Genomic DNA, 24,200 nt, shown 5'->3' on the forward strand with positions numbered 1-24,200 from the left:
AAGCATGACATTTTTTAAATGTGTTGTTTGAGTTGGGATTGGAACACCCCTCCCCCATTCTACTTTATTTCCACACATTCAATTGTGTACATCTCTAGAATGCATTTATCATGTTATTCCAAGAATACCAACAGAAAAAGAACAGTAACGATTTAAGTAAAATAGGTCCACAATAAAAATAAAAAACTTATAGACGATGAAAGGGAAATAGCTTAAGAACTAAAGGTAAATTCACTGAGGTGTTTCCCAAGGAAGAAATCAACTACATGCCTCAGGCTGCATACGGAGTAAATTCTGCATTAAATAGTAAAGGTCTGTAAATGTTCTCTAATTGTTTCTGCTTTGGCAACAGTATAATTCATTTCTCATGCCAATAAAGCCTTTTGAATTTAAATCAGAATTAGCTTAAAAACTCAGGATTAACAAATCCCTAGAGCCACATGTGATACTACCAAGTACTTAAGGAAATGACCTTGCATTAACACAACTCATCCAACAGTTGTTGCAGACACTATCCAAAAAGGGTATTAACCACAGATTGGAAAATCTAGAACCCATTTGTAAAAAGGCCAATAAGTCCGATTTCTATTAAATATAAATTTATGGAAACAATAATTAGAAATTTACTAGAGGATAATATATATAGGAACATAATCCTAGGGGCTAGTGTGCATGGATTTAGAAAAGGCTTTTGGTAAAGTACATAAAAAAATATTGAAACTTAAATTGCAGATAGCAAATGGGAAATTTCAAGGAAATTATTTTTTTTGGATTGAGAACATGTTAAGAAACAACTGAACAAATGTTCGTTTTCATAGTACCACAGGGATCTATACTAGGACTTCTCATCTTCCCTCCAAATTCCTGGAACCACAAAGAAAAAATATAATTTTACTATCAAGCAATGTGTATTTTTGATCATTAGATTAATGTAATCTCAATATGATATAAAATAAGATCACTTTATTGGCCATATAGATTTCTTGTATTAGTAATTTGTCTTTTTTTCACATACCCCAACTTGCTCTCCATGAGACACAGAGAGAAGTTTGTGGTCAGAGCGCAGGGTCAGACATTTTATACAGCACCCCTGGAGCAGTTGAGGTTAAGGGCCTTGCTCAGGGGCCCAACAGAGTAGGATTCCTCTGCCGGCCACGGGATATGAACCAGCAACCTTCCAACCACAGGCACAGAACCTTAGCCACCGCACCGCCCATCATTGTAAATGGGGCGATATGAGTAGTTCTAAAATATAAGAAGTTTAAATCAGTATAAAAATCATGGCCTGACACCTTCTTGCTTTGCAAATGAATTATAAGAAATACCAAACATTATATCTCCTTTAGTCAGGGAGAACTGAATATAATACACTTGTATTCTTTGTTTCTCTGGCACAGCTTGGTAAAACAGTAATAACCAGAACAGTTCATTACTATTAATTACAGATATTTACAACACTGTGAGCATCAGAGTACTGCCCTCAACGCATAGAAAACAATATTCTCCCCAAAATTGAGAGACAATTTTAAAATGGCAAGAAGCAACTTACATCCTATTAAACAAGGATCCTACTCAGGATTAAATTACTCTCTAAAAACAACTGTTAAATGACTGGGAACCAATATACAAAGCAGTCTATACAAAGCAACAATAAACATTTTCTTTAGTTGGTGGATTCCACAAATAGGAAATTAGTATTTCCACAAATATATAAGACAACAAGTCCATTTACTTAACAATACCTAAGTTTTATTCTCCAGAACTCCAGTTCTCAGATTTCCTCATCATGGTTGTGATACTTCTGCTTGAGCCTTTTTTCCTTCCTCTTTCCTTTCCTCCTCTGTTCTGTTTTTTGTGTGTTCTATTTATCCTGACATGAATCCTCATCCCCATGAAGGCTATCTTAATGACCTCACTAACAAAGATGAAGTCACTGTTCAATATTAATGGTTACTGTTAAATATTGATGTTCTAAAATGGCTGACATAATGATTTAACTGAGTTAACGATTAGTACCACCTGTTTGCTCATCTGGATATTTGGCCATTGTGACTGTCTCACAATTAGATGATCAGATAAAATGCCAATTTATGTATATACTGTACCTTAACTTTATATCATCCTTTTATTATGGATTGCTTTTTTTAGGAACTCCAAACATTTAACTGCCCATCAAACAGCAAAAGTATGTTTAATATTTTTGTAATTCCATTTATAAATTTGATCATTTTAGAACGAAAATATCCTTTGTGTTCAAAAGTGTGATTTAAGATGAACATACATATTAATATACATTCACTTTATTTAAATATATGTATTACATGTATACACTATGCTTTCTCAAAGCATAGTACACTGAAGATAATGCCCGTTCTGCTACTATTTTACTGCGCTTAGGATAGAACCAACACAGGGCCATTCCACCATTTTGGACAGGAGGGACTGCCAATATAGAACATATCATTCTCTAATTGTCTGTTACAAAAGTTTTGATTTTCTTACCCAGGGAGGACTTAAAATCTTGCAAACAGCAAATCATTTCCAGCTTTACCTATGCACCTTTCGTATGCTTTCAAATAGTTAAATTATTCGATTGTTTGCTGTTGTACGTTTGTGAGTATGATTTAATGGCAAACCGAGATAGATTTTATAAACATATTTTGTAGTTTGAATATTATAGTACTACAATATACTAAACAACTTTTCCAGGAAAATAATGCTGACAAATAATTTTTCAGTTTAATCTTTAAGACGCTGTACATAAAATTTCCTAACTTTATGGTCAAATGCAAAATACCACCATGTGTTCCTTCAGCACTCAGAGATTGCCTGCAGTTACACATGGCTGACTTTCTATAGAAACTTCATAGTCTGTCCTTATTTTCAGTCTCTCCATCATACAGTTTTAAGCCGAAGAGTGATCATACACCACCAGAAATACTGAAACGTATGCTTTATCTGTGCAATGAGGATCTAGTTGAATGTAAAGTGTAATTTGATCCCTGTCACAGGAGAAAAATGAAATGTACATAATTAGAAATTAGTGGTCAAAATGTATTATGCTTGTAAAATATACTGTAAGTATACTGTAGCTGTTCATATAAATATTTTCATATTCATGCAGAAAAGTAATGTTTATAATCTGTCTTTGTTGCCCTTTGTGTGTGACAGAGATGAGTTTTTATGTTATTTTTCAAAGTGCCAAGTAAGACACTATATAAGTGTGTTGTTAACACTATTGCCAATTACTTTGCTGGTAATCAATAGCATCTAAAAGACAAGACATACATTTAGACAATCAGAGGTAAATGGTCCAACACAGAAAACCAGAGAGGTGATTGACGCATTGAGATGTGCACTAAGGTTTTAGTTTCCAGCCAGACGTGGAACTCAGAATGGAGAGAGAGTTGTTAAAGGGGTTGTTAAAGGCCTGTGGCAATAAACAAGTTTTAAAGGGGTTCTCAGAAAGGTGTCAGTGTAGGGCAGCTACACAGCTGTGGGCCATTAGAGATGAAGATGGTAGTGCACTGACAAGAAGTTGAACTTCTGAATTTCAGGCAGCTACATAGCTTTGGGCACTCTGTGGTAGCCATGGTGACATAATGAAATACAGAATGATCAAGCAAACTATGGGAAATACAGAAGGCTTGTTTCATTTGGGTCCAAAGAACAACTGGTAGATATTATCAAAGGTCAAAGCCTGCCCATTGTTTGTACCTTTTTTCTGCTTTTGGTGTTTATGTAATGCCATATGGAATATGAGAACAGCCACATTATGTCTTATTAAAATGGAGCTCCTATGTTTACCTCTACATGCAGATGCACTTAAAAGATGTATTTTTCAAATACTAAAAATTTTAAGAAATATATATTTCCTAGTGAATTTAATTATCTATCAACTCATTATTTCCTGCCTAATGTGACAGTGATGAACCTAAGAAAGGCTGTCTGGTGTTATCAATACCCAATAGTAGAGCTACAGCTGCAGAGGGAGAACAGACACAGCTGCCTTTGACTAACAAACAACATCTGCAGCTGCTGGGAGGCAAGCTAAAGACACTCTAGAAAACCCAAGCCCACCCAACTTGATGGGCAGCCTGTCAATTGTCCACCACAGATTCAGACCTATCATGTCTGGAGATGTCTGGACCACAGGACTCAACCAGCATTCCACATGGACACTGTCAGATGGTTTCCTTGAGGCAGTACAAAATTAGTCTTTTCCATAATAGAAGCATTGTTTTATTTCCAGAAGGTTGTATCATTTAAACTAACGTAGAACAATAGACTAACTCTTGGCCTTTTTTCCTGTCTGTTATGGGCATGCTAAATCCTTCTATGCACAGACCACAATCTCAGATAGCACAGAGTTTTACTGTAGGTTGTCTACCTTTCTCATTAAAAATCCTCAATTTTCCCCATGTCCCACCCCTTCATAGGGTATCTATCTATCTGGCCCTGAATATCTTGGCCATTTACACTCAATATTATTATAGCTGTATTATTTCAATTGTACCTGTACTCAATTATTCAGCTATCAGTGGCTCAGTGACAGCTATTGGTCCTGATAAGAGAAAACATGGTTGCCTCCTATAAAGCCTCTACTAAATCCACTCAGGGATGTAGATTCTCTTACAACCACATATACTTTTTAAGATTTTCTTCCAAAATGTTTCAAAGGTCTCACAAATGCCACAGACAATGCATGAAAGATAACATTTTGAGAAGAATCTGAAATAGATGTTCTTTAGCTTCACCTCTCTGTGTGAAGAAAATATTTAAGACTGAGAACAAAGGCTCGTTGAGAGCAGCTCATTGAATGCAGTAACAGCATCACATTCAATTAAACTTTATTGTCATTAAACTTACACAGGTGCATAGTATAATGAAAAGTGTTTCTCATTAGTCACTCAGGTGCAGTATATAAATAGGACAGAAGATAAGACAATAGGCAGTAACACAATAGCAATAACAGTAACATAAATAACATGTAATCAAGTAATCAAAACTGTGCAAAATTCAGCAGAGAAAATATAACAGGACAAAAACAGTGCAAGGTAATTCTTGGAACAGTGCAAATATAGTATGGTTAAAAATAGTATGGTTAATAAATATTAAATATTATTACGACAGGTACAGTTTTACTGGGCTATCGAGGGGACAGTACAATTTCGGCTTACATGTGTGTGTAGTGGTGTAGGAGTACAGTCATTGTGGGTACAGGAAGGCGTTAGGAGAGATCATAATATGGTGGGAGGGAGTGGGGGCGTCACCAACTTGACAGCTCTGGGGAAGAAGCTATTTCGGAGTCTAGTTGTGTGCGACTGGAGTGACCGGAACCTTCTGCCAGATGGTAGGGGAACAAACAAGCTATGACTGGGGTGAGTGGGGTCAGACATAATTTTGGTGGCTTTTTTCAGACTCCTGGTGTTGTATATTTCCTGGATGGATGGTAAGGCACTGCCGATGATGTGTTGGGCAATTTTGACCACCCGCTGTAGTGCCTTACGATTGGATGCGGTGCAGTTGCTGTACCAGACTGTGATGCAGCTTGTCAGTATGCTCTCCACCGTACATCTGTAGAAGTTGGTGGGGATCTGTGGATGTAGGTGTATTTTCTTCAGCCTTCTCAGGAAGTACAGCCACTGTTGTGCCTTCTTGATGAGACTTGATGTGTTCAGTGTCCATGTAAGGTCCTAAGAGATGTGAACAACTAGGAATTTGAAGTAATTCACCATCTCCACCGCAGACCCTTCTATGTAGATGGGGGAGTGAACTTTTCCTTGTCTTCTGAAGTCAACAATCAGCTCTTTGGTTTTGCTGATGTTGAGACATAGGTTGTTGGTTCTGCACCAGTCTGCAAGTTGTTTTATCTCCTCCCTGTAGGCAGTCTCATCATTGTCAGTGATCAGGCCCACGACTGTGGTATTGTCAGCATACTTGGTGATGGTGTTTGTGCTGAACTTGGCAGTATAGTCGTGGGTGAACAGGGAGTAAAGCAGTGGGCTGAGCACACAGCCTTGAGGGGCACCGGTGTTAAGGGTGAGTGTGTTGGAGGTGAGGTTGCCAATCCTGACAGTCTGGGGTCTGCTGGTGAGGAAGTCTAGGATCCAGCTGCACAAGGTTGTATCTAAACCTAGAGTCCTGAGTTTGGTAGAAAGTTTTATGGGTATGATGGTGTTAAATGCTGAGCTAAAGTCAATGAACAGCATTCTTGTATAGGTGTTCCTTTTATCCAGGTGGATTAGTGTGGTGTGTAAAGCTATAGAGATTGCATCCTCTGTGGAGCGGTTTGTGCAATATTTGAAATGTTATATCATTTCTAAGATATAATGTTGCAACATAAGAAATGGAACCTGTTTGTGTTTTGAATGTGCTGTTACAGCAAACAAACATTTAAGGGAATGTATGTTAAAGACAGACTTCCCTTTGTAATTGGATTAGAATTAATTGTATCTTCTGTAACATCCAGCTACTGTCTCATGACACGTATTAATGCCCAAGTCAAACAGAACTTGAACTTAATAGAAACTGCCATCTATTTGGAGTATAAAAAAGCTGTTTAGCATCATTATTCTAGAAATACTACTATCAGTTATCCTCCTTTCAGCAGCTATACCCTTAAGCATTCGAAGAGCTTTGAAGTACATATATTTTGTTTTTCTTTCTACTGTGGTTAACAGAAATAAATGACAAACTCAAGCTCAAGAGTAAAATTCTTAGAGACACAGCCTTGGCGCTGGTGGGTGGATGGACTTGTTTTGTAGACTGCATTTTTTTTCTTGCTGCAGGCAAACGTGAATTTTGTTTGAAGCAAGGCCATTTTGATCAATAATACATTTGCTTTTACTGCTTAGACAGGTATGATTATGCTGGTATATCTAGACGATACAATTACTATAATTTATTGGTACTTTTTACATACTGTATGCACAATGTCAGTATTCTAAGAAATAAAAAGCCTGCAACTATTTTTAGGATGTGCCCTTGTGTGCAACAAATAAACTTACTTTTTAAAAACTAAAGGCTGTGTAATGCATATTTTCATCAAAGGTACATATAAAATCAGTCTTGATAGAAAAATTAGCTGATAATGAGTTGTATTATATACTTTTAAAATCTATATTCGATTAATTAGAATAACAGAAAATACATTTTAACAATTACTCAAAATTGTTCTTGCTCATTAGTAAACCTTTCAGTGACTTTTTAAAATCAGTCTTAAAGTGCTTTTACCAGCAGCAAACGTATTACGGACTGAGCAATTTAGTAATCATAGTCTTTTGATTTGAACTCCATTTTATCCTGATATTTATATTATTCAGAATCAGTTTAAATTAAATATGAAACATTAATTATTAAACAAGTTATTGTATTTATTTCACCACACCTGTGGTGATAGACAGCACACTATAATAATATACAATAATACAGCCCTGTGAATACTGTATCTTTAAAGCTCTGAGATCTTTCAGTTGAAAATTATATCCTTTCAGTTAAATTTAGAATTTTGGTCATTCCTATTCTGCCTGCAGACTCCACAATTTGAGCCCTCACTTGCACAAAAGGTTTGCTTTTGTGTACCAGAGGGGTACAACTGCAGTGACAGAAAGATGGACGTAACTGCTCTGTCTTTCCTCAGTAACTCTTGCCTTCGACAAGTAAAATGTGTTTTTGCAAAGTCTAGGAAAAGATAACAAAATTCTAAATTCATTTTACATGTGACCAAATCTGATTTCAAACATATTGCAGTGAATCAACAATAATTTGAAACTGGTAAGGCAGGTAAAATCTGTTCAGTTTATTTTCTTTTGTTCACATGCCTGTCTATTTAACAGACAACCCAAACCATCAGTGTCTAATTCCAGTCTTGGGGGACTCACAGATTTCTCAGTTTTATGTTCTTCCTCAATATTCTTTTAATTATTTTTTTCCTCAAATGAACAATACACAGTTTCCAAGTCTTCAGCAGGCTGCTGGTTTACAGAAATCCGTAAATGTTGCTACATTACATTGCCATATTTTGTTTTATCCATATTTATCTCTATTTTCATTGAATGCAATGTTTTACATGTACATAAACTGAAAACACAGTTCAAGCAGTTCACATCAGTGTAGAGTGAACAAAAAAAAAACAGCAAATATGAATTACCCAAGGATCCTGCATGTCTTTGCCTGCTTTATTTGATTGTAAAATGTAACTGCCAGAATACTAACATTAACTTATGGGCAATTAGACTTTGTTGATACTTAACAATGAACAAGAAAGATATTTGAGTTCTATATAAAATACAATAGTAAAAATGTGAATTAACTGGAAGATGAGCTACATTATTCAGATATGTCTCACATGGGATTTTATAGCTCAATTGTACAGAATGTCAGCCTGATTCATCATACACACTACACTAGTAAAGCACTTCCTATTAATGTATGTTAAAGATGTTATCAATCATTTAAATTGACTTTTTTTTTGCTTATTAAAAAGCATCTTCCCAATACCTAAAGGCTAACGGCTTTTGGTCTGAATGAATGGCTTGTTCAAATGGCATTAGAACACATTGTGCACTACAATTCAACAGTGGTAGACATCTTAATTTATAGAGCAACCTGTCATCTCCTAATTAAGGAAAAATAATTATGTTACATTTTTTGTAAAACAGATTTTTATGTTGGTAATAAATTGATGACCTAATATTTCTCACACCTAAATATTTTTAATTCTAGAATTTGCTGCAAAATTTGAAAACAGAAAACTGCCCTGAAAACTAGTCAAATACAGGATGAATGTCATTGGAAACCTGAAAAAAACACAGAAACAGTTAAATTTACTGATCCCTTAAGCATTTAGCTAATACTTGGTAGAAGTACTGTACCATTGGTTGGAATTACTGTCCTTAGTGTTTAAGACAGTTTAAGTGTCTTTTCTTCCCTTACGTCTTGGCAAAAGTCCTCCAGCTCTGAGGTTTCTTGGGTATTATTGATGGACTGCAATTTTCAACAAATTCTAAATGTTTTCTATTGGATTCAAGTCAGGACTATGACTGGGCCACTCAAGGACATTAACTCTGTTCTTGTCCAACAACTATAGTCTGGATCTGGCCTTGCTCTTTGCATCATTGTCTTGTTAAAGTGTATTTTTTATACATTTTATATACTTCTCTGATTATAATGCCTTGAACGAGAAGATTGTATTGTATTTCATATTAGATTTAAGATGAGTCTTTAGTAATGGCTACTTTCTTGCCCCTCACCAATACAGGTCAAGTTTGTATCCGGACCAAAACATTTTAAATGTATGGGCAAGAACTTCCATTTCAGACATAGAAATGTGCAAATCCTTTTTCAGTTCCTGTTGCTTACATCAAGGCATTCCTAAGGAATTTCCTACTTGCTCGTCTACTCAGTTTGGAAGAGCAGCCTGATCTAGGCATTTTGTGGGAGGTATGACGCATATTCCACTTCTTAATTATTGACCTTAACGTACGTAATGACATAAGCAACCTCCTGATCTGTGCCTCTCTACAACTTCATTCCTGACTAGTTTTCTTAGTCTTCATGGTTGAGTTCTTATATTGCTGAGTGTATTGTGGTTTGAAATTCAATATCTGAGGGGACATACAGAGACAGATGCATTTAGTCTGAAGACAAATTAAACTACTTTCATTACACACAGTGACCATTACAGTAATTGTGCAACCTCTCAAAATATTCTTTTCCACATCAATGGATGTAGGGTTGCTAAAGGAGCAAAGCAACTGAATACTTAGGCAATTGATTATCCTCTAATTGTATTTAAATATTTATTTACATACTATGACCACTTTTAGTTTTATCAGCTTCAAGTAGATTGAAAAAATCAAAATATAAAGTCATAACTGAAAGTGAAATGATTATAATTTCAGACAGCAACAAAATGCACGGTTGTGAATAACTGTGCAAGACACTGTATATATGATATCTGAAATGTATGAGCTTTGCAATACTTCACTATGTCTTAGTTTACAAATTGGAAAAATACAATGTTATAAGCCCTGAATACCAAATAGGAAGAACAGCAATGAATATTCCATCTGCATGTGAAATTATGTTGATTAAACACAATTTTTATCCCAATTTGTAACATTTGCTCATGTTTCAAATGCAAAAACACCAACTTCATGCCTTTTAAACTTTCATTGAATATCACTGCACACCATTTAAATTTTTACTGCACACATAAGCAGAAAGGACAACATAACACTTTAACACTTAAAAATTAATAGAGCTCTTCTGTGTAATGGCTCCTTCATTTTTGTAGCTCTTCTTGTTTTGTTAATTGCATTCACACTGTTATGGAGATTTTAATTATTTCATGCTTGATTATAAAACACTTTATTGTGAATGTCATCTTGCGATGTAAATCAAATTCAATTTGGCCACTTCCTATGTTTTTCTGTTTTTCTAATTGTGTTTAAAATATTATAGTGCAGTAAGTATACAGGTCTCAAAAAATGATAAAAGACTGTATTTGTTAATAATTGTAATTTATAGAAACTTTCAGGCAAGACAAAAAAGTATCTAAAAATACATTTTACTACTCAAATGACGCTACAATTATTACATGTACATTGTGCATGATTGCTCAGTAATTTTAAACTTAGGCAGTTGTTGTTCATCCAGGCACAATGACATTGCTGTCTGCACTAGAGAGAACTTAAGAAAGGTTATGAATGAGTGGAGGTCATTAGGCCAGCCTGACTCTTTTGGGTTGCTAGTAGCTCAATTGATCTGAGGATCTCATTGGGCCATTTCTTGAAGAAGGTGGGCTGCTTTTTCTTTACAACCCTTGGTTTAAAATACCGCCTACTGTTTTGAGTTTTAAGTGGACTTACATATGTTTCCGCTTAAGGTCTTCGTTTTTCTTTACACATTGTTGTTTTCAATGCATGAGAAGATTTACTTGAACCAAGTCCATGTGACACACCCTGGAATTGGGGTGTTTTAAATAGGTACAGTAGGTCCAGGTTAAACAGGCTGAAGTAGTTCAAGTAGGGAGCTGCGTCAGCATGCGTAGGCTGCAGAACAAGTAAAGGTTTATTCCATGCTGAAAAGAGAAGAAAATAAACAATATTTCAGCTGTGGAGCCTTCTTCAGGTAAACCTTCTTCATGGAATCAACCTCTACTTGTTCCTAGGTTAAACAGGTCTACCTGTGAAATAGTCTGTGAAGACAAAGCAGCCAAGAGACACACAGAGACATGCTTATTATTTACATTGTATAAATACCCACACAAAAACAAAAGCCTAAACACCTCTTTGAGCTTCTTGTAAGACTTCTTCAGGTTCCTTTCTAACTGTAGCCAGGCAGCTAGGCTGCTTACCTGCTCTAAGCAAAATCTCTATTTTTGAAACTTTTAAACATTTACAAAACTTCCACCAGTTACTCAATCAGAGTCAAACCCTGGCTTCCTTTCCCCAATCCTTCTGGTGCAGTTTGCATATCAGAAGATTTTTTTTATACAAAGGTGAATATATAAATGGCCAGCAGCCATATCACCCTGCAACTCACAACTGGCAACCCACTGAAGCTAAGCAGGTGTGAGCCTGGTCAGTACCTGGATGGGAGACCTCCCGGGAAAAACTAAGGTTGCTGCTGGAAGAGGTGTTAGTGGGGGCCAGCAGGGGGCGCTCACCCTGCAGTCCATGTGGGTCCTAATGCCCCAGCATAGTGACGGGAACACTAAATTGTAAACAGGAGCCGTAAAACCGAGGTCCTGACTCTCTTTGGTCATTAAAAATCCCAGGGTGTTTCTCGAAAAGAGTAGGAGTGTAACCCTGGCGTCCTGGCCAAATTTCCCATTGGCCCTTACCAATCATGGCCTCCTAATAATCCCCCTCTATGAATTGGCTACATTACTCTGCTCTCCTCCCCACTGATATCTGATGCGTGGTGAGCGTTCTGGCGCACTATGGCTGCCGTCGCATCATCCAGGTGGGTGCTGCACATTGGTGGTGGTGGAGGGGAGTCCCCATTACCTGTAAAGTGCTTTGAGTGGAGTGTCCAGAAAAGCACTATATTAGTGTAAGCAATTATTATTATTATTAATATGTTCACAAACGGTAGACATAAAAACCTAATAAATTCAAGATGCAATAAAGTCAAAGAAAACAGAACAGGTTTTTCTATGCACATGGATCTCCTGGAAAATTAAACTTTGCATTCTGGAAGAGCTCCTGTAAACTAGATTCTATAATTCAAACTTTCTGAGGTTTAACTTGTGGGCCACTGACTGGAAATGTGTCATACATTTCAGACACCTTTGTTTCAGTGTCAGGTTGCATTAGCAGTCAGCATCATTACATTTGTAAATCATCATAATCTTCATCAATATTTTATATTTGTCACAATTCTTATTTGCTCTAGTTTTTGTTATGTTCTCTGTCTCCAGACAGCAGATGTTAACTGATAAACATGATGACATCTTAACTGAAGTCTAAGCTTCTTGGTTTAAAACAGTCACCAGACCAATTGTGTTGCTGCCAGATGACTGGGTAGGACATCGGTCTCCACAGCATTGTGTTCTGATAAGAACCTCTATCTTGTCTGAATCTACTGCTGTCTCACAATATTCTTGTAGTGTTGTGTATTCATAACTAAAAAGGTGTAGTTCCTTCAGCTTATCAGTGTAGGGCATTTCTTCAGTTCCAGGAATGTATCTGGCTGCTCTTCTCAGAACTCATTCCAGAATGTGCAATATTTTGGTTCAGTTATTTAATTAAACCAGCAATATTGCCATAATTTGAACACTGTTCATTGAGTGATAAAGTATATTCTGATTTTGTTCCACATTATATCTGTATCACTTAATTGAACACACTACCTATTTAATTGACCATAGTCAATTTGTTACAGGCGTTAGGAAACTGGAAATTAGGCAATGAAAGGTTTCCTTTAAAACGTGCTGGACTAGGGCTCTTCAGGACAAAGTTTGTGGTCCCCTTGCTCTAGAAGATGTAAATGATGTGTTAAACACAGAAGTGAGTAACTCCACTCAACATGTACTCATGGTTCCTCTGAGACATGAGTTTTCTCACTAGATGGTGCCATTGTACCCTTTTGACATTCTGGTGCTGCAACATGGAAACAAGACCTAAAGCATTGCACAAAATTTTGTTTTGGGGATTATTGTGCCTGAAAAGATGCCAGAGAGTACAAAAATGTATAGACATTTACAAGTTTGACTTTGACATATGTGGATTTCCAGAAGAAAACGCCATTAAGTGTTGTCTCCATAAGATTATACTGTATGTCATACAGTGTATTTCATGTATTCATGTAAAAATTAAAACTCATTGGCAAAAAATAACACTTTGAAATACAGAACATTAAACTCTGTTAAATAAGAACTTTCAGTATTTTAGTGTAAAAAATAAAGGGAAAGCACAGCTCTGTGTGTAAGCTTTTGGAAAATCAACCCTTAGTTTATGGAATATTTCTTTGTGGTGTCTATTAAATGAAATTGCTACAGACTAATAATAATATTAACATTTTCTGAGTCTGGAGTGTATATAATTAATGATTCTTAAGATTTATAAAATGTTACAATATTTTTTATTCTCTCTGTAAATTCTTGAAGAATTTTTCTACACTTGTCTGAAATAATTCCTGACAATCATATAGCGTTTTTCTGGACAATCCATTCAAAGCACTTTACAGGTGATGGGGATTCCCCTCCACCATCACCAATGTGTAACATCCACCTGGATGATGCAACGCCAGCCATAGTGCACCAGTACTCTCACCTCACATGAACTATCAGTGGGGAGGAAAACAGAATGATGAAGCCAGTTCATAGATGGGGATTATTAGGAGGCCCCACAAAATACTTCTTCCACTGTTTCTTCTTGATACAATATATATGTGTACGTATTGTAAATGATTACAAAAATTGTAAAAAATGTATAAAATCCAAATAGTGACCTCTATAGTTTTATCTGTTCTCACATGTGCTTAGTCCTTTGGTAAGCAGCTCCCATTCAGTGCTATAAGAACTATATTAGAACATGACTGTACTATGCTGTATTTAATTTTTATTTTATTGATTGTATACACTTTTTTCTGTTTCCATAATTTTTTCTAACACCATATACGTATGTTATATATATCAAATGATTATTGTTCTAATTGACTTGAGTTACTGCAAAGGCCTTTTAGTGCCTAATGTTCCTGGTTCTAATCTAATTGCATGAATACGCACTGGCCAAATGGTTTCACAAAAGTTCTTGGAGATTAGATGTTAAAATATCTCTAAGAAAAAAAAAACAGAAACAAAACCATCAGGTCTCTTTTGTGAACATCAGGAAGCTACTGGAACAGTATGACAGAACATACAGGTACAGTATTAGACAACCGCACAGAGATAGACAAAACAATAAAGCAAATATAATATAGCACCCCTTGGTTGTACGGTAAATAGAAGCAAAAAGAAGGTTAACTTGAAATGGAACTGACCCACAATAGTCTTTGTTTATGAAAACAGTAAAAATAAAATATCAAATCCCTACATACTTTAAGGAGCTAATGTAACACCTTTCCTTATACTGTTCAATCTTAGCCTTTAATTTAACATAAAAAACATAGGAAAGGCTTGTTTCTTTACTTGTAGTTAAGATCTCATCCTGTCATTTCAGGAATAGGTTATCAGTTATCAGCTTCAGCAATATAGATAGGTAGCTTTTTTGAGATCCCAACACCACTTTGCAACTGGTCTCAGTTTTAAATGCCCTTATTTCGATTTGTGTCCTTGTTTTTTACTGGTGATTTGTAGACATCCACTGGTATGAATTCCCCTTTGAGGATGTTGAATACTTAAATCCAGTCCCCCTGCAGTTCCTCAGTTCAAAAATAAAAAGGTTTATGTGTCAGTATGGGACATTTCTTTAAGCCTGGGAAGGTACCTAGTCACTCATCTTAGAGCAGATTCTAAAACAGCAGTGCCTTTTTCGAAATCTGGTGACACACATTTTACAAAATAACATCTTAATAGTTCATTGCACAATATTAAGAAGAATTTTAACAAGGAGGGTTTTAAGAAGAAGAATTATGAGAAGGAGAATGTTAGAACTGTTGGTGGTCACACTATGATCTTAGAGTCAATGTAACCAGCAGGGGTTGGCAAGCTGCTTTGTGTGATAGCTGAATGAGCTCTAAAATCGATACAAAAATTATGGGAAATGTTTTGACTTGTACCATTGATGTATTTATTTTCTAACTTCATGCCTTCTCTAATTCTATTCAAACAAAATTCAAACTTCTGTGCCATATGTCAATTGCTATCAGGGAATGGTTAGCAAGTAAATGGTTTATCATTCTCACTTGACTTCCTCTGTGTCCTGATTTAAATCTAATTAACTGTGGTAATCTGAAATAAAACTGTTAGGAAATATAAGGCAGAGGTATCAACAAAACTCATAAGAAAAGAACAAGAGAAGAAGAAACATCCACCACACAGTATTTTGTGTCTAAACTAAACCAGAGGAAAATAATAGAAAAATATTAAATCTAGTTCTATATAACATAGTTATATCTAAGATTAAGCAAATAGTGGCTCTATTTTTAGACTGAATACAGTGCCTAGTCTTCTGTAAAGAGACATGCCTAAAAGGCAAATTAATATTCCCACAAGACCAGCAGTTACATAGTGGAAATACAACAACAGATCACAGAACAGAGAAAAATAACAGGGCAGTTGTGATTCCCATATCTGCAGTGAACAGATTAGTGGTCCAGTTCAAAAGAGGCCACAATGTTCCAATTTGTAGTGGTTGCATACACTGTTTTGCTGTTGAATGGAAACTTCACCCCCTCTGGTGAAATACTGAGAACAGTCTATGTATATTGGCAGTGTAGACCCAAGTGTCCATTAAAACAATCAGGCTATAATAGCGGTCTACATGTACATGTTTCAAGAAAGAAGCCCTTATTAACCCTGTGAGAGAAGCAGTGGGCACAGGAATTATCTATATAGATTCTAGGCAACTAATTTTCTTTGATGTTTACTGTATTTTTTCTGAAAACAAAAGCCACAGCAAATACTGGCAATGCAATTTCACAACCTCCTACAGCCAGAGTGGCTGTACTATGAAATGTATTGAAAATGTGTTATCCATTCTTGATTGTTGCTTCGAAAACATCAGACAGATTTAGATCTAGAATTGTCCTATTCTGAACCCTGCGAGATAAAAACGGGATACTACAAGATCATGTTAAAAACCCCATCAGATTTGTCCCAGAATTTTACTGTCTTGCACGAGGCACTATTCTCCTGAACCTGGAATCCAAGAGCTGTGAGGCAACATTGTCAACTATAATGTATTTTTCTGGTAGATTTCAAGTGCCAGCTTCACTGATAGACTGACATGCAATCAGTTTTATTGTATATTATGTAAAGATTGACTGCTCACCAGTGTTAATTTTTTTGATGAAAATAATGGTAATGAAACAGTTCGGCAATTAACTTTTTCATTTTAGTCAATGACGACAAAATGCTTTTGAAAATAATCCAAAACGATGATGGCGAAGACTAAATGGCTAAATGACATTTTTGTTTGAGTAAATTAAGACAATACAAAGTAACCTGTTTAATTAAAACTCCTACAAAAAACTTGTACACGAGTTTCACCATTCACGCATTTACCTAAATAGCAATAGGTATAATCCATGGGCTGCACAATCATAGAATTGCACAGTGCTACAGGGCTACTATTCTAAGGTAATTGACAAGTATTGTGTTTTTTTACTTTTTTCTTTTGTATCAGTCTCTTATTTTCAGCTGGTCTTTTCCACATTCTACATCATGAACCTTAATGTGTGTTAATTGATTGACACCCACATAAAAATGTTGTTTATATGCTGTACTAATTAAATAAAGAACCTAGAGCACTTTGATTAAAAAAAATTGGAGATAAAAAAAAGGTGGAGATCCATGAAATATTTTCTTGTATTATTCCATGCATTCAACTGGAAGAAAAAGATCAGTATTATGGCAGTACTTCATGTGCGACTAACAGACTAAGAAAAGCTATTGCAAAATATCACTGAAAATAAAGAAACAGAATGAGGCTACATTATGAGTTGGAAAAACTACAACAAATTTATATTCCACGAATCAAACAGCATCCAGGCACCTCTTCACTAATAAGGTATCCGTTTTCTTACGTTAAAGCTAGACAACAAATAAAACTAAACAGGAATAATCGGTATTTTACAATTTGCAAATTGTAACTTGTTTTATGCCTTGGTTAGTGATTAATGTATAAGGAAGTCTCTTTTTTAAAATGTGAGAATTGGCCATACTAACTACATAACTACATAATGTTGAAATTAGTGTAAAATGCTTTTTGTATACTGTTTATTTCACAAAATGTAATAGATATCAGAAACAAATGTTCTTAAAATCACATTTAATTTGATTGTGTAGCTAAGTGAGAAATCAACAACCTACAGCGTGCGCAGCCATTCCTTTTTATTGTTTCAGAAGAATGTGTGTAGAGCGAATGAGCTGTGACAGGCCTGAAACACAGGCATGTCACTTTGTTAGCATGATGTCATTAGCACATCACACGTTGACTGTAGAAATACAGTAGGTGTCATTTTTAAATTACTCTTAGGCTATGGCAATTTTTTCACTAAAATAATATAATGTGGAAGGGGTTAGTTATTTATAAAATTATTGATTTAAAGGTGTATCTATTGCTTGACCTGTCCAGTTTCATATTATCATATTTTTGTAATACTGTTGCACTCACCAGATGTAGCGTATTGGTCAGGTAACGTGAGGCTGGATTCAAGTGCGGGCGGAGTGATGAAACTGGTGGTGATCAGGCTGACAAAATTAAGACAATGTCTTTGAGCAAGGTCTAACAGGTGAGGGTTTAAGCTGGTAAATCACAGAAAAGCTAAACACAGGAGATCCAAAGAGTCACCAAAGAAACAAGCGAAGTTCAAAGAGCAAGAAGCAGTCTAAAAACAAGGTCAGGCAAACTGGGTCAATAACAGAGAACAATAACATGATCTGATGAATAAAGAACTTTGGTGGTAAAAGCCAGGTAATACAAATTCAGAGAGGAATGCAGGAGAATACAAAGGTACTAGTGGAACTCTATAACACAGTAAGGGATAACATCCTCATAAGGCTTAAATATTCATTGGTGGATAAGGTAAGTGACTGATTAATTCACAATCTCATTACAATGGGAACCGGTGGATTAACAGGTTGAGTTGGTGGTTGCCTGGAGATGTACAGTAGGTACTTCAAATAAATGAAAAGATCAATAAGAAATGGATAAGTCCTCATTGTTCTACATATATCACTATAGTGATTGACAAATTCTATTAATTCTATGTCCTGAAATAAAGTTTAAATCCAAAACCTGCACTGAATCATTTATGAAAAGTATGAATTGTCTTTGCTAACGTTTATTCTAGTATCTCCCCTACAGTTGTGCTGTTAATTGGCTTTAAAAACAAATCCTGTTGAAAATAACTTTTTATGTCAAGAAACATTTATAATGTCATGGAATATGTGTGGAGATAAATGCCTACTCTAAACCCTCTAATATGTAAACAATATACAGTATATGTATTATTCAAATAGTGTCAAATATTTTTCAAAATTATGGAAAATAATTTTTAAAAATTGAAAAATCTTTATTAATAATGTGTATTTAGATACATCAGATACATACAGCACTATGCACAATAGTACAATTGATTTAACAACCAATGTGTTTAAGAATAAAATTGTAAAAATTATAAAGGTGCTTTAGTTGCTTGAATTAGGAGACTGCGAATCTACAGCTACTTAGATTTCTAAAGCACATCCTGTTGACCTAGGACATTTCTAGCTTGTGCAGCTGCTAGTACAGCATCCTGCATTAAATAAAACAATCATATATTCATGAACTGTAATTATCACAGCGATCTGTTGTCTGCACCAGATATTATGGAAATTGCTTGAGATCTAGGTGTCTAATGCCTTCTTAATGCAGGAGCCCACTTCATTTTAACTTAAAATGAGCAGGAGGCTTTTGTAGATCTTCTATTTATCCCTTTTATATTGTAATCATAATTTATCCCAAATACCCAAAGGAATGGAGAACAAGATTGCATGCATTCTGCATGAAAGTTAGGATTTTAAGGAGGGTTGAAAATTTGATTCCGCTGTTCAGTGTTACTCAGACAGCCATCATATCATAAACTCATGATTCCTGATACAAAGTCTGCTCTTGTCAGTTTTGTCTGTATTACTGTCTTACCGTGGAGTGATCATTTATGATTTTTCTTTAGTCAGCTTACATAAGCAGTGTGAGTTTTTTTAATCAGCCTCCAGTCTTCACTATAATTTTCCAGACAGCAGTTTCTTCATTGGTTGAAATAATGGGAATGAATGGCAAAAATATCCTACAGCGTTAAGCAGGAAGCAACCAAAGTCTCTCTCCAAGACCAAATTGTCTCTTACAATACAATTTTCAAAATTTAGTCTCTTTCTGAGACAAAACTGCTTTTCAAAAACTTGAAAATAGTCTCTTTCTCAGACTCTTCCAAGTAAAAAACTTATCAAAAATCACAAGTTCCATTGTCTTAGGCTAGGTACTTCTCAATCTTCCCTTTTCCCATTTGAGATCTGCCCTTTATCTCCAGATGCCAGATGCTGACTAACCTGGGAGCCTCAACTTAATGTATTTTGAAACTGTCACCCAACCAGTTGTCTTCTCTCAACTAATTAGGTGACAGGATGGCAGCATTCTGTTGATCTTTGTCTGAACCAACCACCCTCTTTAAGTATATAAGCAGAGTTGTTACTTTTTAATCTAAGCTAAGTGACACCCGCTTGCTGATAATATTACTAGTTTCAGGCTTTCCATTTTTATGATTATCACAAAGCTGCTAAAAGATGAATGTTACATTAAAAACCTGAAATCTATTTACAGTTTTTACCTGATGTGTACTGTATATACGGAAACATAAACCTAGTTGACTTAAGGGTGTTTGAAAAACACACAGAAAAGACACAGGAATTTAAAACTCATGTACAAAGTTTATAGGTCAAAATGAAAATGTAAATGTACAGGAAATGAAAAATAGCACACTTAAACTGTTACTAAAAAGCAAAATAAGATTTGTTTTCTTTTTTAACACAAAATGTCTTACAGGGAGAGTAAACAAGGATTAATTAATTCCTATCAATATATTATTCCATCTCATGGTCTTGTCCACACTGGGGTTAGGAGTTTGCTTATTTTTCTTGTGCAAGGACACCATTAAGGTTACACCCTACTTTAATTATTTTATTTACATTGGAAGCACACTGCTGCATTCATTGTATTATACACAAGGATATTTGGATGTGTGTTCTCCCATTTCAGATTGCTATAACCTGCAAACTTCAGCTTTAAAGAAGGCAATCATACTGTATATCCCCATTTGAAGTATCAACATGGAGCTGTAAAAGGCAAAGACAACATCTTCTAGCTTTCGTGAAGTGTGAACAATACCTCATCTTCACAACTCAACCAACAGTAAGCATGCTTGCTTAAAATATTCTGCATTTCTACAGCATTTAAAGGGGAACTGCAATGCTCTTTTTATAATAGCTAGGGGTTAGAAAGAATCTGCATTGATGAGTGCATTTGAAACCACAATGAAAGTATAATGTATACAGTAATGTGTAAAACCTCCAATTTACAATTTATATGATAAAATAGTTACATTTTCAGATATGAACAGTGCCATATTCTGCGATGAACCAAAACGGGGCAACCAAACTTCAGGTGAGGTGAAGTGGCTCTATTACATTGTAAGCATCTCTTTTAATCCAACAAAAGTGTTGGCCTCAGCCTGGAAACAGTTACCAAAAACGTACTTTTTGGTCACATTGGAAGATTCCTGCAGCGAAATATCTGCTGTACAATCTGTACTTATTCACTCATATATTGCATTGCATTAGTCATTGTAGTGACTAATGAGCAGGAATGGTTGCTTCACATCGCAATTAGCATGAACTCTCACTCCATGGGTTTGCAACTACAGTATACAGTACTTTCACAACGTTAATGATATTGTACTTAATTCGGAATTTGTCAAATTTAGCAATACCGTCAATTAATTTATTTTTAACGAGGTTTAATATCCGGCCTGAGACATTGGGACTGCACTTTCCCTTTAAGCTTAGTTTGTTATACCAGAAGAAGAGCACCTATACTCCATGTCAACATTAGCTGTATTTCACATTGGTGATCTTGAAAAACAAGGAAATAAGCAAAGAAATAAATCCAACTATCTATCCAACCCAGAAACACAGGGTACAAACCAAGATAAGATTCTGGACAGGACCCCAGTCCATCTCAGATACTGTATATACCCTTGAAATACTTTAGACATGAAAAAATTACTATCAAGATTCAGTGGAAATAATACTATCTGTATATGGTTGTTTCCAAAAATTAAAAAAGAAACCATTTAGGACAGCAACAGAAAACAAAAAAAATGTATTTAATGTAAATGTAAAATCTGCTCAGGAAAAAGTTTTTTACAATTAGATAATTACAATTTGAATCATACACCAAACAGGTCAGTTTCTAAATCATGCCAGTGTGCTCAGAGAGTGTATTAGATAAACAAGTACGCTTTCTGGAGATACTGAATAACATGCACCCCCTCCCCAGCTGTTCAGATTTCCATAGTAAAATGACACTAGGATGCCATCATACTTAGCAATGAATGTCTGTGTTATATTCCAAAAAATAAGACAGTTATGTATGCAGTAATCCAAAAATATTAGAAAGTCTAGGATTTTCCCATTAAATAAAAATGAAAAATATTCTCAGAGTAGTAAAAAGAGACAGTCTGCCATTATAAGGTGCATAATATTGAAAATCCAGTATTCAGGATGAAGAAGAACCACCAGCTGTTGGTAGTTGCTGATTGCAAACCTCTACAATAATTAGAAGGAAAGGAACATATTTTCAGGAAAATCAACATTTAAAATATTAAACATTACATTGATAAGGCAACATGCAGAATCATTTCAGCTTTCTTAAGCTCTCAAGCTTTTTTAATAAAAGGAAGATGCATTGCTCTGTCATGAAACAGACAATTCCCACTGTTTTGTTCAGGGATGTAATGACCTTAGCAACTTGTGGGATTGCAGTGAAGAAGAATGAATGTTGTTTATTTGTATACAATTAATAGTTATTTGTTCTGACCATATCTTGTCAAATGTACAGTAGGAAACACTTTATCTGTTTTAAAAAGGTAGCAGGGAAACAATAAGATAAAAGGCCTGTTTGTAAAAAAACCCTGCACACCCCTTCTTTAAGTCAATTCTCTCATTACTATGTGTCCTGGCTAAAAGAAAACATACCAGAAAAGACTAATACTATAATACACCACAGACTATCAAAGCTGAATGTTATGTTAGGTTTTGTCTTGTGTAAAAAGGGCAAGTAGTAAGTGATATTATTGTCACTGATGGTGACTATTAAATGTAGGAGCTACTTTTAAACTTAGTATCCGATTACTCTACCTAGCAATTTTAATGGTGCTAGGACCATTTCCCCTTGGAGCAGGTTCTGTATATCTTCCAGAACCACCAGTGCACACTTAAAGCAGCACAAGACTTTAGTAATGGTCTTATTATTCATCTAACACAGAACACAAGGCACAAAAAAGGTAACCCAACACACAGTCACAGAAACATAAACACTATGGAGTTACCTAAACCTAATGTCTCCAACAACAGCTCCGGTTGTGGACCTGGCTGATGCCAAATCTCTCTAGCAAGAAATTGAATACAATTGGAATCACTAACCGATTTGTCTGTTCAAAAGCAAGAGGCTTGTAATACTAGATGATAAATATACAGCCTTATAAACATTTATTTTTTTCTTCTGATGAGAACAGAAATTATTTGAACTCAATGTCAGAACAGCACTGATGCATTTTACATTCAGTACGTTAAAGTTGGAATGGTTGAACATGTAAATGGTTGTAAAGCCACGTCAAAGTGCTAGGTTTGTGTATTTTGTCTGATGTCATTATGACTAATGTATGTTTTGGTGTTATCATTTATTTAATTTGTGGGAAGAACTTGCTTGAAATCCTGTCAGAAGTGCAAGTCATGGCTCTAAGAAAATTCCTACAAATACCTAAGTAACCTGCTTTTCAGTCCAGAACTTTGAACTATTGATCTGACCACTCCATTGAATCTGGTGCAAAGAATAAAGAAATCTACAGAACAAATGGTTAATCAAAAGAATAATACCTTTAATAGGGGTAGATATAGTCATTGTATATTAAATTAATATAAAAATTAGTGAGGTAAAGTTCAACTACAGTGTAATAGTAGTGTTAAATGAAGTAATATTCATAATAATAATGTAACAAAGCATGAATAAAATGTTACTATGCAATGAAAACTGTATTTTAATCTTAGCATCTACTTCCAGTTTTAAAAGAAAATATCTGATTGCCTATACAATGTCAGAATACCCAGGCTGTGTACTGACTAATTTTTGCTGGCAATCAAGCAATACTAAGTGAAAACAAAACATAAAGGGCTTCGGTAATTCCCCCAAAATTAGAGACAATAGGTGTGCTGCCATTTTACTGAAATCTCACAGCTTGTGATCAACTGTGCAATAAAAATGCTGGCTTCCACAGTGAAAATGGTAAAATTCAAAACAAGTAGATACATGCTAAAACGGCATAATTCATCAAACAAACATAAATTTGGATATTTTATATAATTTTAGTTTACTGCATTTGTAATAGTCATAAAATCTGAAAAGGTATTGATGAAGTCACACATTACTGTACCAGACTACTGCAGCATTAATTTAACAAAGAACTAAGTATAGAAATGGATATTTAGTTCTTTGTTTAAAGAAAATAATGGTTTAAGACTGGAAATAGCAGGTATTTCTTCTAAAATAAAAATAATGGGCAATTTGCAATACTTAAAGAAACAGCTGGGTGTGAGCCATGGAACATGGTATTAACTAATTAATGTAATTAAGGTACTAGCAATTAAGAAAACAAGATTGTTTGTCCCATCTTGCCGATAGTTCCAATGAAACAGAAACTCCACTCATTCACTGTGTAGTTCATGTATGAGATGCAACACCCACACTCAAGAATGACTCTCTAGGACACTATGT

This window comes from Lepisosteus oculatus, chromosome 7 (assembly GCF_040954835.1).
Source record: "Lepisosteus oculatus isolate fLepOcu1 chromosome 7, fLepOcu1.hap2, whole genome shotgun sequence".
In the NCBI taxonomy this organism is placed as follows: Eukaryota; Metazoa; Chordata; class Actinopteri; order Semionotiformes; family Lepisosteidae; genus Lepisosteus; species Lepisosteus oculatus.